Source organism: Varanus komodoensis, unplaced genomic scaffold (genome assembly GCF_004798865.1).
Source record: "Varanus komodoensis strain SLA01 unplaced genomic scaffold, ASM479886v1 scaffold1, whole genome shotgun sequence".
Taxonomy (NCBI): domain Eukaryota; kingdom Metazoa; phylum Chordata; class Lepidosauria; order Squamata; family Varanidae; genus Varanus; species Varanus komodoensis.
In genome coordinates, this window is record NW_025335268.1 from 74,509,183 (window position 1) to 74,529,608 (window position 20,426).

At 50.3% G+C, this 20,426-nt stretch overlaps 1 protein-coding gene across 1 annotated transcript in view; it reads right to left on the reverse strand.

Moving 5' to 3' along the window:
* AHCYL2 (adenosylhomocysteinase like 2) overlaps positions 1-20,412 on the reverse strand; it is an 89,570-nt gene extending 69,158 nt beyond the window's left edge. The window contains exon 1 of the mRNA XM_044429330.1: positions 20,277-20,412. The gene's annotated coding sequence lies outside the window, so the exon portion shown is untranslated. The remainder of the gene's footprint in view (positions 1-20,276) is intronic.
* Positions 20,413-20,426: the final 14 nt, after the last annotated feature.

The following is a 20,426-nucleotide window of genomic DNA, read 5'->3' on the forward strand; positions in this document are numbered from 1 at the left end:
AGACGTCAGCGCTGCAGACGGCATCTCACCAGCAGGGCGGGAGGGCGGCTGTGGAAGGAGCTCCCGGCCCCTACTGCGAGCGCCCTTACTGCCGTCGTGGATCCAGGAAAACGCCACCGCGAAGAGCCTGAAAGCAAGTGTGAGGTGGCACTCCATCCCAGAGCCTGAGGGCCACTCGCTAGTCCTGCCTGCACCCAGCCCCCAGCGGCACCAGACAAGCACCAAGCGCCGCGGCACGTGAAGCAAAATTAAGCTGGGGTGCTGGCACCGCGTAAGGGTGTTCTACGGGGGTCTACCTCAGTAGGACTTCACCCGGCAGCCTCATGCACGCTCCTCACATGAGACAACCGGATGGAAGACCACAGAACACACCTGGGAGAAGCCCGGAGCCCAGAGAAACGCAGCTGCCCATCGCTAGTCTGTCACGAACTATTCCCGCTTGAACAGCGTGTTCGGTCGAGCAGGCCGCTTCGATGGAATGGAGCCGCCCCACGCTGGCGATACTTGCCTGCTTTCTGCTATAGGCCTTTTGTGCCACCAAATCGTGACACAGATAGGAAAGGACATTCCCCTGTCATTCAATGAGTGGCTTCTTTCAGTGGTGGAACCTTTGCTTTTCACGCAGAAGCACCAAAGCTCCATCACTGGCATCTCCAGTTAGGCAGAAACAGTGAGAAAGTGACAAATGCTGACGAGGAGGAGCTCATCAAGGCAGGTAAGCGTGCGTGTGTGCGTGTGTGTGCCTGGGTGAGTGATCGAGAACAGCATGAAAGCACTTTTATGCACCATTCCCTGGGAAGAAACTCCTAGTCCTGTGGGAGTAAACTTGAGTAACTCAGTAACTTCTACCTCCACATGCACGACCTGTGAAAACAAACTGAGTGTTGATCTTTAGCCAGGGGAGTTTTTTCATTTAACCTGAAAAAGCAAATGAAGTAGTACTGCCCTTTAAATGGGGCCACGCGAAACAGAAAGCCAAAGAAAGGGGAAGTACTCAGCCTGAGCTCAGTTATGTTTCTTATCCTGTACACTAACGTCACAAAATACAGTAAAACTTGAAAATCTCGTGCCACACGGCACACCCCTCCAGCCAGTGGAACATGTTATTTCCCGTTGCTAGCACCTGAAAATAACCACAGAAACAGAGCCATGATGAGTGTTATTAAGCCTTCTTCCTTGTTACCTCACTAGATTATGACAGGCCGTTTCTGCAGAATCGGGACTCTCTGCAACTGTTGTAAGCAGTCACAGGCTTTGTCTGTTGGACACTGTCGAAAGGAAATCAACAAGACCATGAACGGTAGCAGCAGTTCTTGACTTGCTGCATAAGTGTTTGGTGCATACTATAAGGCAGCACACTTTGGAGGAACAGGTGGGGGATTCCAAGGCCAAGACCCAAGATGTCTGTGGGTGACGCGCCTGTGGGACCAGGATGGAGGTTCCCCGGGTGAAGCCTGGAGAGCGTCAGTCTCGGGTCGCCAGGGACCCCGCACTCTGCTCAACCAGACTGAGGGATGAAGCGGAATGAGACGTGCTGCTCAGAAGCGATCAGACCGAGCCACACACGAGGAGGAGAAACAGACCTCGGCCAAGGGCCTCCCGACGACTCAATGGAGCCACTGTGCCAAGCGATTTATTTTACTTACCCTTTTCTTATTTAAAAAACGATGACCCTTGCTTCAATTCCGGCTGCACACACAGAATGGTGCTTTTCAGTGCGGGTGACGTCACCCCCAGGCTTGCCGTTCGGCAGCCTCGTGTGCAGCCTGCAAGGACGGAGGAAGGGAGCGGGGTCTGGAAGCCATTAAATGACACAGGATAACCTTGTTCTCAGAGGAGATCAGGACGCCTCTGGAATTCCAACGCCAGATTCGGATTTAGACAGAAAGACAGAAGATTTCCAGAGAGAGAATCTGCCATTTTAGGTGAACCACAGCTGTCAGATCCAGCAAGGCTCAAAGATGTACGAGATGACCAGCAGAACCTACATGCTCATTTGTTGCTGGAAGGAATACGCAGCTTCTCCAGAGATCTCTCCCACAAGCGTAGCTATGCAAAACCAGGAGGCCTTGAGAAGAGTTCTTCAGAACTCCAAAGTCTGCGGGCTGGTTCCAGATGTACTTTCCAAATGGTTTGCAAAGGCAGCCCCATGCAAAGCACCTGCCGATAATTAGCACTGAAGCTAACAAAGAATGGAAGGTCCTGGACAAAACCTTTCCTCCAGCAAAGGCCGCAGCCAGTGTATCAAGTTAGAACATTTCCCCCGACATGCACGTGAGCGCAACCTGCTTCTCATAAAGCAAAACCGGTGCAGGACCCATGAGCTGCGAGCCCATTCTCCTAGTGTCACAGACCCCTTACCAGCACCTGTCCAAACAGCCGCACTTCTCCACCAACCCCGTTCTTTGCCAGGTCCGGCTCTGCACCAGGACAGGGCACAGCTGGGGGAAAGTGGGAGGGAAAGAGGCAAAGGTGCGATCCAAGGCAGGCGGATGGCCAGGAGGCGAGGCAGGCTGCGTGGCTGCGCTTCATGGCAGGGGGCCCAGGCTGCTCGTTGGCCCTCCGTGGTTGTACGAGGCCCGCTGTGCCGACTCACCTGGGTGCTCCCCTGACCTGGGAAACCTTCCTCCATCCGCAAGCCCAAAGTCCCAAGCACTGGTGCTTAAAGAAATCGATATAGTAGACTGCCAGAAGTAGACAAATACCACCCTGCCACAAAACTCCAGGCAATCTCTCCCAGCAGCTTCATAATGCTATTGAACAGGAGTGATAAACTCCTGTGGAAGTTTGCTTTTCTATAACTTCAAAAAGCAAAGAACAAACTTTTCGACAAGCCATGTTCAAAATCTGCTCAGGCAGAAAGGAGTGAAAACAGAAGCAGTCTATTTCCGACAAAAACAAAAACTAGAAGTTCAGCGACGGGAACATGTGGCCCACTAGCAAAAACGGCTGAGGGAGCCTGCAGAGTCGCCAGAGGACCCCGCCACCAGCTTACAGACAGCAAGCACTCTTTCCGAGAGGCAACTCGGCTGCCTCACCCTTCCTGAGGAGCCGGGCTGTGCTCCGGCGTGGCGCATCACAGTGGACACGCGGCCGTGGAGGAGAAAGAGGCGGTCTCCTGGCATGCCATGGTCCCACCTCAGTGGCGCCCTGCTGCCGTTCCCCAGCACCCGCTGCCGTGAGCAAAACAGCAGCACAATGTGCGTTACACCTGGGCCAGACACGCCCCTTTCCCGACAGGCTGATTGGCCTTTACCTGATACGGGCAGCCGATTTTTCAAGAAAAATTTTCCGAGGCCATATTTTTCCACACAAACATTCCCATGCCATGTGACTTCATGAGCTACGGATGCCTTGGTTGTTGTGCTGCAGTCAATCATATTAGATGGGTTAAATATATGATGCAAAGCTCTGTAAGTGCTTCCTTTAACTGACCGACCCTGGTGCTCAGCGGCACACACGAGGAAGAGCACAAAAGAGGTCGCAACAGCCCCTTCCAGGGCACAGCAGCTGGGGCTGGCCAGGACGGACACGGTGCATTTACCCTCCCTGACTAGCATTCTTCAATAACAAACTGAAAACACTGGAACTGAATTGAAGTCTGTGATTACTGGTTGGCAGACTTAACGACGCAAGGCAGGCCACGCTGGATCAGGTGCTGGACACAGCAAGCAGCCAGTTTGCCCACAAGCAGGACACGGGTTCTGCCCAAGTTCCTCTGTGCCACAGGCCCACGTCACGAGCATAATGGGACGTCATCTAGTTACTCTGTCTCGTATTTGTCTCAGCCCAAAATGAGGTCAAGCAGCAGTGTGGAGAGTGAGCTTCTTGGTATAACCAAGATATAACTTGGTATCACCATCAGCCCAGCAACAGTAAAGGGTTGGTATAAGATGGCTCAGCTCTCTTTGGGAGTATATCCTAAAAGTTATTTCAGGTACAGTTATTTTCTGCTAAATATAAACAAATAAGGACGCATATGCTATTGTCTTTGCATTTGTGCAAATATTCCAATAATTCCAGTATTTTCCATGTGACTAGTTTCCTCCTAAGTAAGTATTTCAATTCTACTGTTTTGTAGCCATTGGGAAAACTTTTGATATATCCATACTGCACATAAAATTGACATGGATAACATTATGAGTTCTGTTAATACATAGGAGCAATGTTTTGTGTGCTGAGGGAAAACTTTTGCTGGTGAATAAAAATGGGCCAATCAAGCATGCTAAATACCATTCCTTAGAGAAGGAGAAAAAAATCTGGGGAAAATTCCAGAAAATTCCAGAATTTTTTCCAGTTCTGCTTTCCCCCGAAAACCCACATCACTGAGTTTTAGGCCAAGCAGTAATAGTTGCCAAAGACCTATTGGCAAGAAGGCATTTTAAGCATTAGTTCACATCAAGAAATCGGCATCTGATCCGCTCCTCTGGCTGTGGGGCTTGTTTGAGACCACTGACCGGGCGCTCCCTGGAGTTACAAGGAACTTAGCTGCCTCTGAGCAGCCATTCACAACAGCTCTATTATTATGGAGGGAACAAGCAGAGAAACGAGGGGGTGCGAGGAAGTCAGTGTTGGCAAGAAAAATGAAGCAGGCAGACACGAGGGACGACGAGTCCCCTTCACCATGACTCATCCGCGGCGCACTGCGAGGAAAGAAAGCCATTTAGCTAGAGAAAAACGATTTCCTAGCCCGGAAGTATTAATAATTAAGTTCATGCATTAGGCTGCTTGAGGTTGTTCCGTTCAGTTCTGTCCCCCGACGAGGATTGTCCTGGCTTGTTAAATTCATATATCACTAACCTGCCATCTTGAAGCTCAGGCCCCGGCACATGGTGCCCTTCCTGCGAGACGCTTGTGAGCGTCACAGTTGGACAGGGATTGGAACCTGCGTTCCTCAAGTCTCACCTTTGTCCAAAGCATGAAAATACCCACGATAATCCTGAGTACATGGAACATTCTGCCATTAGGAACAGAATTCTTGCCAATAGTATAATACAACCCCCAGCTCAATGAAAAGGGAAAATAGTATTCCAATCACAGAATTTATACAACTCTTTAAACTGGCAATTCCTGATGTATTAAACATATTAAAGCAATTTAAACCTACTTTGAAATGGCTCCTTTTTAGAATTAGCACATTGACTTGCAAACAAACTGAGCTTTTATTCAGCTTGATAAAAGCTGAATAAACCCAGCATTCTAGGTTGTTGGAGTGAAACTCTGGGTTATTTAATGCTCACCATTCCAGAGTGCTAGTTTCAGACACCACAGCTCACACCCCAGGGCTCCCTTGGAAAGCATGTGCAAAGTGGAAACAGGGAGCAGGTGGGAGGAAACGAGTTTGCTTGCCAGCACGCAGCTCCACCGATTCATGGGTGGTTTTGGCACTAGGAGAGGACCAAGCCGGGGTGTTTTTCCCCATGGTTCTCTTATGTAGAAGATGATTCAGGCATGATTCAGTTTTAAGAAACTCACAGATATGTTACAATCACATTCTAATTTCCTCTCAGACAAGTTTTTTAGAAGATGCTGACACCGTTGAAGTTTCAGAATCCAGGATACCCAGCATGTATTAATCCATTACCTAACCTTGCCTCATGTCCAAGACTGAGCACAACAGAGCCCCAGTTCACGCAAGGCTGCTAGAAGATTTTGGATCACGCTACTCAAAAGAGACAAATTGCCAAGTTGCTCTTGCCTGCATTCTTAGTTATGATTAAAGGGCAGCTGTGCAGCAGTTTTCAACCAAACTTGGTAAATTTGCTAGTTACTTCCAGGCTAGTTACACCTGTTGTATATTTTGCACCTTTTCTGTATTTAAAATGGCCAGAAACTGATTCTTCTTCGACTGTCCAACATAACCAACATATCTCAAAGGACCGTCTCTTAAAATCTTCTTCTAGCGGCACTGCTCAGGTACAGCAGGTACTCAGGTTCGCCTGGCGCCGTCGTTATTATTTATTGGATTTTAAATTTTTAGCCAGGGTGAATCCAGATTGTATATGTATCTATTTATATGATTGTTTATTTATTATGTTGGAAGCTGACCCAAGGCTTATGCGAATGGGACGGCATACAAAAATTCCAAATAAATAAATAAAACAGTCCTCTAATGTCTATAGAGGCCACCAGACCTAGCCATGTTCCAAGAAAGCACTTTGCGGATTTTGCTCTAGCTAAGCTATCACCACCTTTTGATTTCTCGTAAGATTTAACTATCAGCAAATGTAAAACATGGGCAAATAGTCCTCCGATACATCAACAAGGAGTCAACACCTACACGCCAACAAGAAAAGCAAGCACCCGCCATCCTTTTGCCCCAGAATTCCAGCTATTGTGCGGAATATCAACTGATTACTTTCTGGTAAGATAGTCAATGTTAGAACTTTATGCTCCAATCAAAGAAAGAATCTTTTTTTAATCCCTTTCACAATCCAACTGAAACCATCCATGTAACCCTTGCTGATGAAATCCTGGTATTTTATTAGCCCTTGCCAAATCCCGCCTTGTGGCACTTGTCCCCCCACCACAACTGCCATCCTTGTACACTTCAAGTGCTACCATGTTCTTGAGTGATCCAAATCATTCCATTCACTCTCCTGGGCCAAACACTGAATGGGTCCCAATGCCAGAAGGCAGGCGAGCGCCTATTTTCTGCTTTCTTCTAACTGCCAAAGCACCGAACACAAATATTCCTATTCAATACTGTATTCTTAAGAAAGTCAAACGTATGCATAAGACTCAACTACAGCTTTCAAATTTCAAGCAGTACACACATTTTTTGGTTTCCACAGATATACATTTTTTGGTTTCGACAGATCGGCATGCCATCGCTGTTGCCAATTCAGCTCAGCAGGGGGGTTTTTGTAAGTTCCCCTGCCAGCTTGTGTGTGGGGGTCGCAACTGATTACGTGACATCTTGTTGCGGTTGCAAAGGTGCAGGCAGATAAAAGCAGGCAACAGGGCGTGCAGAGAGAAACCAGAATACCCCCCTTTCGGGGGTGGGGGCTGTTTCAACTGTTATGGTACCCAAGGTTGCCTTTACATTCCACTCACAGTCCCAGCTTCGCCTTCCAAACTGCCCATCTCTCGTGGTCCGGATCAGGTCTCTTTAAGGAAGCCCAGGCTTCCGCAAACATCGCGGAGGAAAATGTAGGAAGACCATGCTCTTGTCTGGGTCGCCTTCTTACCGTGGTGTCTGTTTCTGCAACCGTGTGCTTTGGGCCTACCTGAAGGGGTCAGGTGGACAAGAACGCTACAGACTGTCCTTGACATTTATTCAGCCTGTGCCTCTGGTTTCTCTTTTCTTCAAAAAAGAAAACCATCTGATACCCAATCAGTTCTACATTAACTTTGGGAAATTAGATGCCTTTCCTATATTGAACAATATCTTGGCATATGGAGTTAAGAGATCAATAGTGCATTTTCTACCAAAACTGGTATCTGACGCCACATGTAGCCCGATGGGAGAGCATCTTATGGTCCAGCGTGCACAATCACTGCAGCCCATCACAACATAAACAACCCTCCAACAGATCGCTGGTTTAGGATTTTTGTAACCTCGTTTAGCTCCTGAACACTCCTAGGTTCCCACCGTGCATTCACAACCAAGATCATGGTTAGCGGGACACTTTTTACAGGGAAGAAAAGCAACTGGTGAGAGCCAGTGTGGGGTAGCGGCCAGAGGTCCATCCAGTGCAGCATTTGTTCCATGGTGGCAAACCTTCTGGCCACAGGATCCCTCCCACAGGATGGGTGCAAACCTCCACCTGCCCAAACTCCTTACCAACTGGTGTACACAGGCAGGTAAAGGAGGTAGGAGGGAGCCAACCCGGCTCATGGTGGTTAACAGCCTTCCCATCCAAAGATTTTCCCAGTCTCCTTTTAAAGCCATTAAGTTGCCACGATTCTCTATAAATACCAAAAACCTCCTACTGTATGAGCATATCTTTTTGCTAAATTGCAGCAGACGGTAAGCATTCAGGTGCAATGTGTGCTCTGACAGGCCACACAAACACAAAACCCAGCTGCCACAGTAGTTAATTTAGGGCATTTGAGCCACGCACCTCTCCCCTGCTCTGGATCCCACTCGGGTCATGCTCGCCTGCCTTAATACCCACCTTTCGCAACTAAAACCTTATTGCCATCCGTTTACAGTGAACATTTAACTCTTACTTAATCAGCGACCTTCTCCTAATGCTCCTGAACTAGTTAAGGAGATGTGAGCCGTCCTCACGTGCTGCCCCTAACTCATTATTGCCCTTACATGCATTCATTCATTAAATTTGTATGCCGTCCAATTACCAGCGTCTCTGGATGGCTAACAGCATAAATCAATTGACCACCCACTCTGGCTGCAAATACAATATTAAAATTCAATATTAAAACGTATTCAAATATTGATTAAATAAAAAGGTCTTAACCTGGTGCCAAAAAACATGACGACGGCGCCAGGCGGACCTCTCTGGGGAGCGCATTCCACAGTCGGGGCGCCACCACAGAGAAGGCCCTCCTCTGGGTACTCACCCTCCTAACTTCTTTCACAGAGGGTGCCCGGGGGAGGGCTTCTGCTGTCAATCTCAGGGGGTGGGAGGGCAAATAGGGAAAAAGGAGTTCCTTAAGGTATCATTTAAGCACAGGTAACCAGATTTGGCCTGGCGCTTGACTGCTGCCCTCAACTCCAGCACCAAGCAACCCAATTCCTCCTTGAGGAAGGAGGAAGGAGATCCAGTTCCTGCAGGCAAAAGCTGCTCTTGCAAAAGAGGCTGGGACTGGAGGGACAACGTAAAGGTGGACAAAGGCTTCTCAGCCCAGCCGGAAAGGGAGCTGGGCCAGGGCTTCAGATTTCCCCGTGCCTGGCACCTGTTCAAAGCCGAGTTAGAGGCCCAGGCTGTTTGGAACGTGGGGCAGTCCTTGCCCTCATCCCTGAGGCAAGAAAACCCAGCAGCATCAAGTAACGAAGCTGAGTGGCAGTGCAGGCCTGATTTGCATCTCGCTAAGCACTGAAATAAGAGATTAGCACCTGCGAGGGAAAAACCGTGCAGTTCTCAAACAATCTGCTTGCACATGGGTCACCCGCTCGCTAGCATCATTCCTTTTCTATATGTATATCTATATGCATCACCCTATGCGGTAAAGTATAGATACAAGCAATGTTTTAAAAGCATGCTAATACTGCATTTTAATCCAGGCGATCCCTGCCATTGGTCGGCCGTAAGATTCCTGCTTCCCCCCCCCCCCCCCCGCCCCGTGTTCTTCCTGGATCACCATTCTGACGAGGTCAAGCAACTGTTAATTCTGAATTGCTGCCGATAAGCTGAAAGAAATGCTCCCAGGAGCTTATAATTCTTCTTTGCATCGAGACGAATGCGAATAACCGGGCATATAAAAGCCCCTGGAAATTGTTCAAACACATCTTGATTGCACTGCGTCGTGATTCTAGGGCGAGCACGACCGAGTGTTTTCCTTCTGATGAGAGAGAATATTTAAGCACGGAGTGGAAGACTACAAAGTGGAAATATCAGCAACTTAAACACTAAAAATGAAGGATGTTTCCAGTCCAAATTAACTTCCTGTGGGTACAAGGCAGTGGTGAGCAAGCTATTCCATAAGAGAAAAGTGTAAGCCATGCCAATAATGGGTGCGTGGAGCTTTGCATGTATATACACGTTTATGTCCGTGTCAAAAATCTCTAGGAAGCCCCATCAAAAACCTTGCTTTCGGGCAAAGCCTGAGTTTTGGCAGTTAGCTAGCTCCATGTCAAAACTCCATGTCCCTATAAAAGGGGCAGCTTGCGCTGTTCCGCTTTCCCAAGCATCTAGAGCAGACCTGGGCATCGTACGGCCCACGGGCCACATCTGGCCCGATGGCTGACCCTGACTGGCCCGCAGGAGGTCACGGGCAAATTAAAAGTCAATGCAAATATGTATCGTCGTAATATAGATGCTTACTATGTTAAGCGCTGGGAGATTACATATGTTGTAAATTTGCGCTATATAAGTAAAATTGAATTTATTGCTTTTCATGTAATGTTAAAGCTTTTGTAAATATTCATTAAATAGTGTTGTTCTGTGCTCCACATTTTCATGGTATCATTGTAATGTTTCATTTACTGTTTTATAGAAATATATATTGAGCAGAGCTGTAAGTGTATTGGTCCGGCCCTTAACAACTGTCGAAGTTTCTCATGTGGCCCTATAGGCAAATTAATTGCCCACCCCTGATCTAGAGCATGGGTCCTCAAACCAAGGGCTGTGGGCCAGATCCAGCCTGCCTGCCCCACAGGGTTTGCACTCGCTGGGCGTGCGCGCGGCTTGCTCAAGAGCAGGTCGTTTTGGAAACACTTGGAGAAAATGATCCCCTCGCAAGCAAGCCGGCGCCTCCCCCTGCGCCGCCCTCCCCCCCCCGTCTCCACCTCGCCTCGTGTGCGCACGCGTGCACCGCCTTGGCGGCCCGTGGCCACCAGTGACACCTGTCAACTGGCCCCCGTTCGAAAAGTTTGAGGACCCCTGATCTAGAGTCTTGACAAAAGGTGGGGATGTGTGAAGATGCTGCGGGAAATCATGTACAACCAAAACGTTTTGCGGATCTGACCGAGAAGGGGTCCCTCTGCTGGACACCCCCTCCACCTTTTTTAAGCACTTGCACAAATTTCTTGTGCTTAGAAAGGGGGAGATGTGGCAAACCAATGGCAGTTCCTTCAATGTGCTCCTTGGGCACGGGGTGGGGGGTGTCACTGGCTGTCATTCCAGATCCAACTGTGAAAGGTGATCTCTAACAGGCGAGAGGAAGGTGGGGGGAAAGCTGCAGTGAGCTAAAGAGGACTCATGATTCTGTCCCCTTAAGTAGACAAGACGGCTTTAGCTGTCAAATCCCCTGGGACCCTGGCCGGAGGACGAAGGGCAAAGCGGGGACAACCCACGCAGAGCCCCGTTGCCTGGAAGGCACCTCACTGGCCCCAGCACACACATCCTTCCCATGGAAGATGCAGAGGGCTTCCTCACAGGCCAGAACCAGCACCTGCTCCGCTAGCGAAGGGCGCAAGGATGCCGCTCCATGTCTCAGGTGGCTTCTTGCAGCTCCAAACGTATGTCACAATGCTGTGCGAATCCACTGAATGCTTCTGGGCCAGCGTGCGCAACGCCGTGCCATCGCTCCTGCCTCAAAAACCCACACATGGCTGTTCTCGGCCTCATCACTCCCAGGACTGATTACGATGTCGCTGGAAACAGAGCGCAGGAAGCAGAGACACCACCCCTGCTTGGCTGCGAGCTTGGGCACACTTCGATCTTGTTTTGCAGGCCCCCAATTTTTTTATTTATTTTATTTATTAAAACATTTTTATGCTTTAATTGAAGGAATGGTGAGCATACTCCAGACAAACACCAAACAAATAAGCTGAACTTTGTGCTGAAATCTATAAATGCGCCCCTAGTATCACTGTGTTCTCGCCTGAAGGACTTGGCATCCCCCCTGTTCTGCTCTTCGGCCAAGAGGTCTCTGTGACTTTTAGCCCGGAGCACAGCGCAGCATATCGCTGCTCGACAGAAGACAGATTTCGGGGCACACAAGCAAGGGGGAGCACACCAGGCATGCCTTATCATCTGGCACCGTTTCTACAATGATGGAGGGCCCCCATGTTTCTTAATCAGTCCACTCCTGATATCCTCTTAAAGGAAAGGGACGGAACATGATTCCTAAAATGCTATTTATAAACACTTTACCTTAAATGAACAGCAAAATGCCTCCTCTGAACGCCAGGGCAGGGGCCAGCGTCCTGCTTTGGGATCCCCGGCTTACGGCTGAAATGCAGTCAAGAAACAGCATCTCAAACAAATGAAAATGATGGCACTGCTTTCCAACAGCAGAACCAAACTGCTGACCAGGCAACATTTCTGAAGGAACTGGGTTCCAATGGTTCTCCTATTTCTTTTGGCACGCCAGTTAACCATTATCTTAACAATCTGCTTTATGGATACAATGCTCCAGCTTGCTTCAAAGAAAAACAAGATTTCTCTGTGTTCTTGACTAAACACTGCAGCTACTTAAAAGCTGGATTACAGGCATTCTCAAATATTATGAAGACTTCAAAGGGGGAAAGAGAAACGACTTTGCCAGTTTGGACAAGCATCATCTGTTTTGATGACTTTCCTGACGTGGCTGCTTGGAACTCACCACTCCAGCTTCAGATGGTCTTCCTACTCCAGGTCGCCAGTGCTGCGCCCGAAGCCTTCAAACAGGCCTGCACAACATGAGGCCGAGCGACCAGCCACGTCCCTGAAGCGAATGCCACCCACCACCGCAGCCCGGGCGGCTTATCCAGGCCCACTGGAAGTGCCTGGGTCACTGCCACTGCAAGGCCCCCTCCATACCTGGATTAAGGGGCACGGACTGGGGCTGCCGGCATTTCTGCCACCCACCCACATGGCTTATTCAGGCGAATCCCATATTCTCCCAGCACACGGACCCTGGAGAAAGCGGAAGCGTGGGGAGGCAACAACCCAAGGGCAGCACAGAGGGGAGAAGAGAAAGCAAGCCTGCACTATGGACCCCTGTGACAGAGAAAGAGAGGGGTGCTCAAGGAGGGGCGCTGGCAACGCAGGGCCTTCCAAATGTCTTGCCTACAACCTCCCTGTGGGTCGTCCGAGAGCGAGTGTGGCTCAGCGGTCAGAGATCCAGGAGACGCAGGTTCTCATCTCCACTCGATCATGGCGCTCTCTGGGCCAGCCACCGGCTACCAGGCTAAACCCGCCCCACAGGATGCTGTGAGGATAAATGGCGAGGAAGACTGCATGAGCTGGCTTGTGCTCCTTGCAGGAAAAAGACAGGCTAGAAATGGAACAATGCATCCCACGCCTCGATCCCATCCATGCATTTCATTCACAAGTCCAAACACTCTTTAGGCAGGCCTTTGAAAATGGGTGCTGCTGGATTAGGTTGGAGAGGGGGAGCTTTGACTACGATTTTAGGTTACTCTGCATGTACCTCAACCTAAGTCCAAAAAGCAAGGAGTGCTCAAAGACGTGTGTGCAGCCAGTTACCCAGTCATCTGTGGAAAGTAAGAAGTGGCTCCAGGCAGTGAAGACATTCCTACTTGGAATGAAGAAAGAGTATAGGCACTTGCAGGAAACTTTTAATGGCATTATTTCCAAACTCACACTAGGACCTGAAAGCCTCAAGCCAAACCAGGGAGTGCAAATTCTAGGAAAAGGAACTGCATACCTCAAGCTTCAGTAAGCATGGGATGGGGGGGAGATTTCTTCAGTCTCCTTAAAGTTTACTGTTTTTCTCCCCCCCCCCCCCGCAACCTAAGACGGCTGACCCACCAAACATTCTCATGCAGGTATGTGCGGCTGAACAGCACCTTCTGCTCTTGGCACACCTGGCTGCGGTTTCAGCCTGACCATTTACTACCGCAGCTCCTGGCAGCCTTCAGTTTCATCTAAGTAAAATCAGGACAAAAGCACCCAAGTACGTCCTCCTGAGTACCTAGGAGGAGCCCCCGGACTACCCAGCGCCCCTCTCCTGCCCTCCTCTTCCCCTCCTCCGCTGGGGCCCTTCCTACTTTGGACCACACGGAGCTGATGCTCCACAAAATCGAAGGCTGGCCGCTCCCCTCGCTCACCCGGTCTGGCACAGAGGCAAAGCATGTGCCAAGTGTTTGTACAGACTCATTTTCGCTCAAACAAAGAATGACTATAAATTTCTCCTCGCAGCTTCAACCTTCTGCCATAAACGTCAAGAAACCCCAAAGTAGCCTTCCCAAGTTGCATGCAATGCCGTGGATTCTGCTTAGCGCTCTCTTAAATTACTTCTGACCAGATTTCTTTCCCGAGCCAACATTTCTCTCTGCAGTCAACTGCCAGAATATTTTTTGGGGGGGAGGGGGGATATGCACGGACAAAAGGCCACTGTCTTTCCAGTAACCCCACAGACATCCACATTCCAGAGTCTAATCTGCTGATAAGCCAGGCAAGGTACAAACATCAGCTATGAACAAAGGCAGCCTCACAACAGAGATCCTTTCCGTGGCACTTGTCCCCAGTCACCGACTACTGAGAAACAGCAGCCCACTTTATCACACCGGACAGCTTAATATCGCTCCTCCTGTTTATATAGTGGGACAACAATGAAGACAGGATACGAGCTTACAAAGGTAATTGGCCTGACCCAACGAAGTTGATCTTTTGACAGCTGCAGTGCCTTATTCATAAGAGGGAAACTACAAATGGCTGACGGAAGGTCTTATGAAGAGAAACCATCAGTTGAACTGCAGCAAGCATAAGTAACAGGCTGAAAAAAGATACTGATTCCCAATTTTCTGTAATCCTGAGGAATCTACAGAACCCAAGTGCCTCGATCCTGCTCCTGGTCCTGCACTGAAAGAACCTTTGACTCAAAAGAACTGAGTCTTCAACACAAGCTTTAATTCCGTGTGCTTCCTAACGTCCATTAGCAAAGGGGCATCAAATGTCCACACAGCAACAGAAATAGTCTTGTTATGAATTTGGACAGCCTGGAGCCCACGAATTTCCTGCCCCCATCTTACTGTTTCATCGTGGGAGCGCCAGGGCGCCCAGGAAGTGCCCTGGCTCAGAGCAGGCAGCAGTAAGTGGGCAGGACCCAACGGGCAGGCACTTCCCTGCCCATCCAGCCGAACTTACATACATTAATCCAAACAGGACTGCGAGGCGTGCGGAAGCCGCTGGTGCGCATGTCATTGCCGACGCTTCCCAGATTCAGGATTAATTTCTCATCCATATGCTTTCACTCCTCTTGAAAGCGTTCGTGTTCCTGCTAGTGCAACACAGAAGCCAAGCTACTGTTTTCCCAGTGTTTGAACTCAGCTGCAGATGCGTCAGAGGCGGTTTCCTAAAAATAAATAGCATATATACAAAAGGAGAGGGTTCGTGAATGCTGGAACGAATGGTTTTCCCTCTTATAGCCGTACTTGTGAGGCAGAGCATGGAAATCAGTCTGAGAGGAAACATTCATTAACATGATATAAAATGGATTTGCTACAGATGAGAATGAGAATGAGTAGCCATGGCCTGCATGGTCAAAAGCTGAAGGAAGTGAATTTCTGGGCATCTGCAATGCACACCACAGCGCCTGAGCAACCAAGAGTATTTTTCCAAATCAGTCATTTGCAGCACCTCTATAATCCAGACACAGTGTCAAGACTCAATTAGGCAAGTAATTAGGAGCACTTTTACCATCCCTGCAACCATTTGCTCACCCACAGCTTAAGGTGGCATCAGGCTCTCATTTTAATTGATGGGATGCTCTGTGTTGCATGAGATCCATGCATCTGACCTTCTTCTTTAGCTTTGTTTGAGCAGCTTAATAGCTAAACCAGCAGTAGTGTTACTCCAGCTACAGAAAAGCTCCCATCCGGTGTATGGCTAATTTGGTTCCCATTTCAAAAGATATTTTGACCACAGCCACAAAGGAAGAAAAGAACCCATTTGACTTCCCAGGCCAGGGCTGTGGCCATCGGGGCAGAATCCACGCAAAGGCCCGAGACCACTCTTTCCCAGACTGCTAATTACTTCGGCACATATAAAGTTCAGGTAAGATACATTCATGCGCATGAACCATTCTGGGTGAGAGTTAATTGCCCTCCTGCCCTGCATGGATGTGCAAAGGGACCCCAGGGCAGCATCTCGCGCAGAGATCCAGCAGGCAAGCCTCACTCTGCAGCCACGAGTGACTCAGGCTGCCACGCCAGGGGGCAGCTGAGCCCTCCGTGCTCGGAGGAAGGTGGGCAGCCAGCACAGGGTGGCGGAGGGGGCGCCTCGGCTTTCCTCCCACTTCCCAAAGCACCCAGCCAGCCAGCTTCAGCCACCGAGTCTTTCACAGCAGGTCATGGGGAAAGGAGTCAGCAGGACCACGAGGATTCCTCACAGGGCAGTGGTGCCTTGCTCATCTCTTCCCGCCCCCCCCCCCCCCCCGGTGCTGGCTCTGAGCTTAGTCTTGTGACCTCAACGCTGCAGCCGGCAGAGAGAACTGCACTGAATACAGTGCTCTGCATACAGAGGCCTGGCCCTGACCAGGGAGTGCTTCTCCAAGGCTGAAGAGCTGGGACCCCACGTCAGCTGGGGTGGCCCCTTGACTATCCCATCACAAATGAAGCAGAAATGCGACAGCGGCCCACTCACAGAAAAGGCTTAAAAGGAGGGAGGAGAAGCCCAAGTCACGCATCACCTAGGGCCAAGAGGCAGACTTTGGCTATTAACAGGGCACCCCGACGCATGTCTACTGCGAACTAAGCCCCACGCAGTTCTTACTCCTGGGTAAGGGTGTACAGGGCTTGCAGCCTTAGCTTCTGACAGATCTGTCTTCCCTTCTCTTGGGGAACAGAGCTTAAGAGCGAGAGATAAGCACAAGCCTTTTGCGAAAAGTAACACATGTTCCAATTCGGCAGACAAGTAGACAGACATCCGGTTGTAGCAATATGTTCCAAGCTGCCCAGTGCTTCTGACAGAAGGGAAAAGCACAGGGAACATATCCACTCGTCCTGAACAACTCCATCTGCAACCCAGCCTTTACAAGCGTTAGCACCACGTTTATTGATAAGCTCTTGACTTCGAACTACAAGCAGCCAAGGGTTCTGAAGGATGAGCTAAACTTGGACATGCCTATTTGCAGATACAGCAATCCGCGTTTCAAAAAAGCAGCCTTTAAATCATAACTTTACATCTCCGGGTTTTACCTTTGAGGAGGAGGAGATATCAACATTCAGACACTATATAATTACTGCATTCCAAGGCTCAAGAAGCCTTTATCCCAACTTTAGTTTGGTGCCAGCCCTGAAACAAAAGAAGTACTAACCCAAAGGCCCCATTGAAGAAACACAGGCAGGTTAAACTTTATTCCTTCACATCATTGTCTCCTGAGAACGGAAAGGCTTGTGGGCAAGCGCTTAGCCTCAGCTTGGGCAGATGACCGGATACCAAGGCCCTGGAGGGCCGAAGTCAGCAGTTATCGACCCAGACACCAGACACACTTGCTTACAAATAAGTAAAGGAATATAGTTCCATTGACAGGCTAAGCGGGACTCACAACAAACTACTTCAGCGGAAATATTCCTGTTCAAGGCTCTGGCCAGCTGGCCAACAGGGATTTCCTCTACCCCGTTCCAGTTTGCCTGGCCGTTCTGCTTCTTAACCCAACGATCGACGTTCCATGGCCGCTGGTCATCACTGGGTGGCTTTGGGAGTGTTTTGGCTTTTTCCAGAAAAAAAGAAGTACTGCTACAACAGAAACCTCATGGCACTACCTCCCTCTTATCCATGGGGGGGGGCGGGCAGTGTTTGCTATATAAGGATCAGCAACTCCACTATCTCTAACCGAAACATTAAGTTGCAAATAAAGATTTTTCCTGAACTGGTCGGAGTTATCAGCTTGTCGGAGTTATTTTCATTTTGCTAACCAAAATCTCTCCCTTCCTTAAAGGCTTAAAAAAACTTACACACTAGTTTATAGGCTATCTTTTAGAGGGTTATTATGTAACCCTTTTGAAGCAGATTACATAATAGCAGTTATACCCACAATTAAATCAAAACACACACTTATCTGAGAGCAGCATAAAAAAGTAAAAGCCAGAGGCCAATTAAAAGTAAGTAAAACGGCAAAAATAATATAAAGGTTAAAAGTTTCAAAACTGCTGTTATTTTAAAAAGGGGGTTAGTTCACATATTGGCATTTCTTCATAGAAATGAAGAAATATTTAGCCAAAAAACAGCAAAAGCCAAGACAGCTACCAACCCGAGTCTGATGCAGCAAGACCCGTTCCCAACGGCCGCTCTGAGGCCTCAAGGAAGCCGTCCTTCGGGGCCACTCAGCCTTCTGGAGAAACAGCACCCAGTCCTCCTGCCTTTCCAAGGCTGACTGGCTCTTTCCAGCTTCTTGGGATGTCACAAAGAACTGGCTTATAGCAAAGCACACTCAGTTTTCTTCTAAAAACAGGCTTTTGGCGATTAAAATAGTTTTACTTACTAGGCTTAAATGCAAAAGGTGCATTAGTCAAGCAAGCTTTGTGTGCCCTTGACTGGTTCAAGCCAAAAACATTTTTGGGGAACGCCAATTAGCAATTTCAGGAATTTATGCTTGTATTTCTCCTAAACTGCCTTGACTAGATTTGCGGACCCTACACAAGAGACACAAGAATGACCCTTTCCAGCCACCCTGACGCTGCTGCAGCGAGAAAAACTCCCTGCTCCTAGTTCAGAGCTCCCACCGCACGAATCCACTCGATTCAATTGCCAGGTGTTGATACAGGAAAACGGACGGTGAAATGCCGACCTCCAAAAGCGAGCGATTTCCTAATCGTTCCGCATGGCAAGTCAGGATGAGAGAGCAACCTTTGTACCACACCAGGCATTAGACAGGCGTGAGCAGGACCAGTGGACTCTTCCTGAGTGTTTTATCTGTTGCTACAGGAACTGTGTGGACCCAGAGACCATGGCCCTTCCCCTGCCCCGGGGCCTGCGCTCTGCTCCTCTCCATCTGAAGTGCGCGTGATCAGCATTCGAAGAACAGCAGCAGGCGCATCGCATTTTTATCAGGACTAACCAAAGGTTATGACTGCTGCACTAGTCATCTGACTTCTCCAGGCTGCAAGTTCAACATGAAACCCGAACGTAGAGAAATTGCGTCTTTCCGTTGGGTGGGTAACACGCAGCCCCCCCGCCACTTTCTGGCCATTTTGCAGAGACCACGAGCCCCAACAAAAAGGGGCACTTCTGCCACAACGTTGCTGCCAGCCTGCCAACAAATTTGGGTGGCAGGTCCAGTGGGAGGGAGGCAGGGGAGCCGCACCAGGTGAGCAATGAGGCAGAGCAGGCCCCCCCCCCCGTACCCCACAGAGTTGCCCTTCCCTGCTCTGAATGTGCTCTACCAGCAGCATTTTCCCTTTCGCTTCTGCCCCTCCCTTCTGCTTTTTAGGCTGTTTAACATCTGAACTCAGGGAAAGCTTTCTGAAGCTCAAAAATTCCTCTGCAACCGCCAGTTGGTCCTAATCAAGATATTATGTTACTTCTGTTGCCTGAATGTTTCTGTACTAAATCCACGCAGCTGCCAATCTTTTCTGCTGGATTTGAAGAATAACTGAAATCATAAGCAGTCGACTAAAACACACCCTAGGAAATGCAGAGGGAGAAAAATGGTTACAAGCCAACTGAATACAGACCTACTACATACCCTGAAATCGACAAGAAGGGACAAGACTGGCCAAACTCAAATGCAAACAACTTGTTCACTTTTCTGCTAATAGAAAATTACAGATAGGTAAGAAGAAGAATTCTCTGTGCACGGACAGCCAAAAAGTTTCAACAGGACAGACATACTGGGAGAAGATAAATGATAGATTAAGGATTTCAGTTGCTCTGAAATGATCTAACGGGAAAGTAAGCTGCAAGATTAAGTGACTATAGCCTAAGAATTCCAGTCCTATGAAAAACTCTTTTCCTGGAAATTTTGAGGGCAGTTACAGGGTCAAGAACATCTCAGCTAAAAGAACCGCATCACTTGCATAACAAAAGCTGCTCTTTCGAGCAGAGATGCTCCAGGTAGAAGAACCGGGAAGACGGAATCGCAAAGACGAGAGAAGCAGGGGGCAAGGGCTCCAGGATTCCCAGACATGCCCCCTTTCTCCCATATCACAGGTAGGACGGGGCCCAGGCCCGCGGGCAGCAAGCCTCGCTCCCCCGTGGGGGGCTGCGGGGCAGTGGCTCAAAGCCGTCGCTCGGAACAGCGGCCGGCCCCAACCTGGCGCCCCGCGGGTGCGGGGGCCACCCCGCGATGCCACCCGGGCGCCGCTCCGGGCCACGCTCCGGCCTGCAGCACGCGGGGCGGTGGGGCTGCGCCGCCCCCTGCGACCCGCTCCACAGCGCGCCCCCTTCCCCGCTGCCCCCCCCGATGTCGCCCCCCCCGCCCCCGGCCGAGCCTGCCAGCGCGCACCGCGGAGGGGAACCCCGATTCAGAAGAGCGGAGGCTGGCGGGGGCGGGCAGGGCAGGGCAGGGCAGGGCCCCCCCCCCCGGCGCAGCCCAGCTCCGAGGCTCGCCGGCCAGGGCGCGGGGGGCGCCCACGGCCAGGGGCGCGCTCTGCACGTGGGCAGGGGCTCGCGCTTCCCGAGGCCCGCGCGCCGGGGAGCAGCAGGAGCCGCATTTCGCGGGCGGCTCCTGGGGGCCGCGGGGGGCGCCTATGCCCGTGGGAGGGGCGCCCGGGGCCCGAGGGTCCCCCCGCCCCGCCCCGCCGCGCCGCGCCGCGCTACCTTCTTGACAGTGCGGGGCGCCTCCGTGACGGTCCCGTCGGGGCTGACCAGGGCCTCGCCGAGCGGCCCGCCCGCGCCGCCGCCGTCGCCGCCGTCGCCGGCCAGCCGAGGCGGCTGCGGCGCCTGGGACGCGGAGCAGGAGGGCGGCGG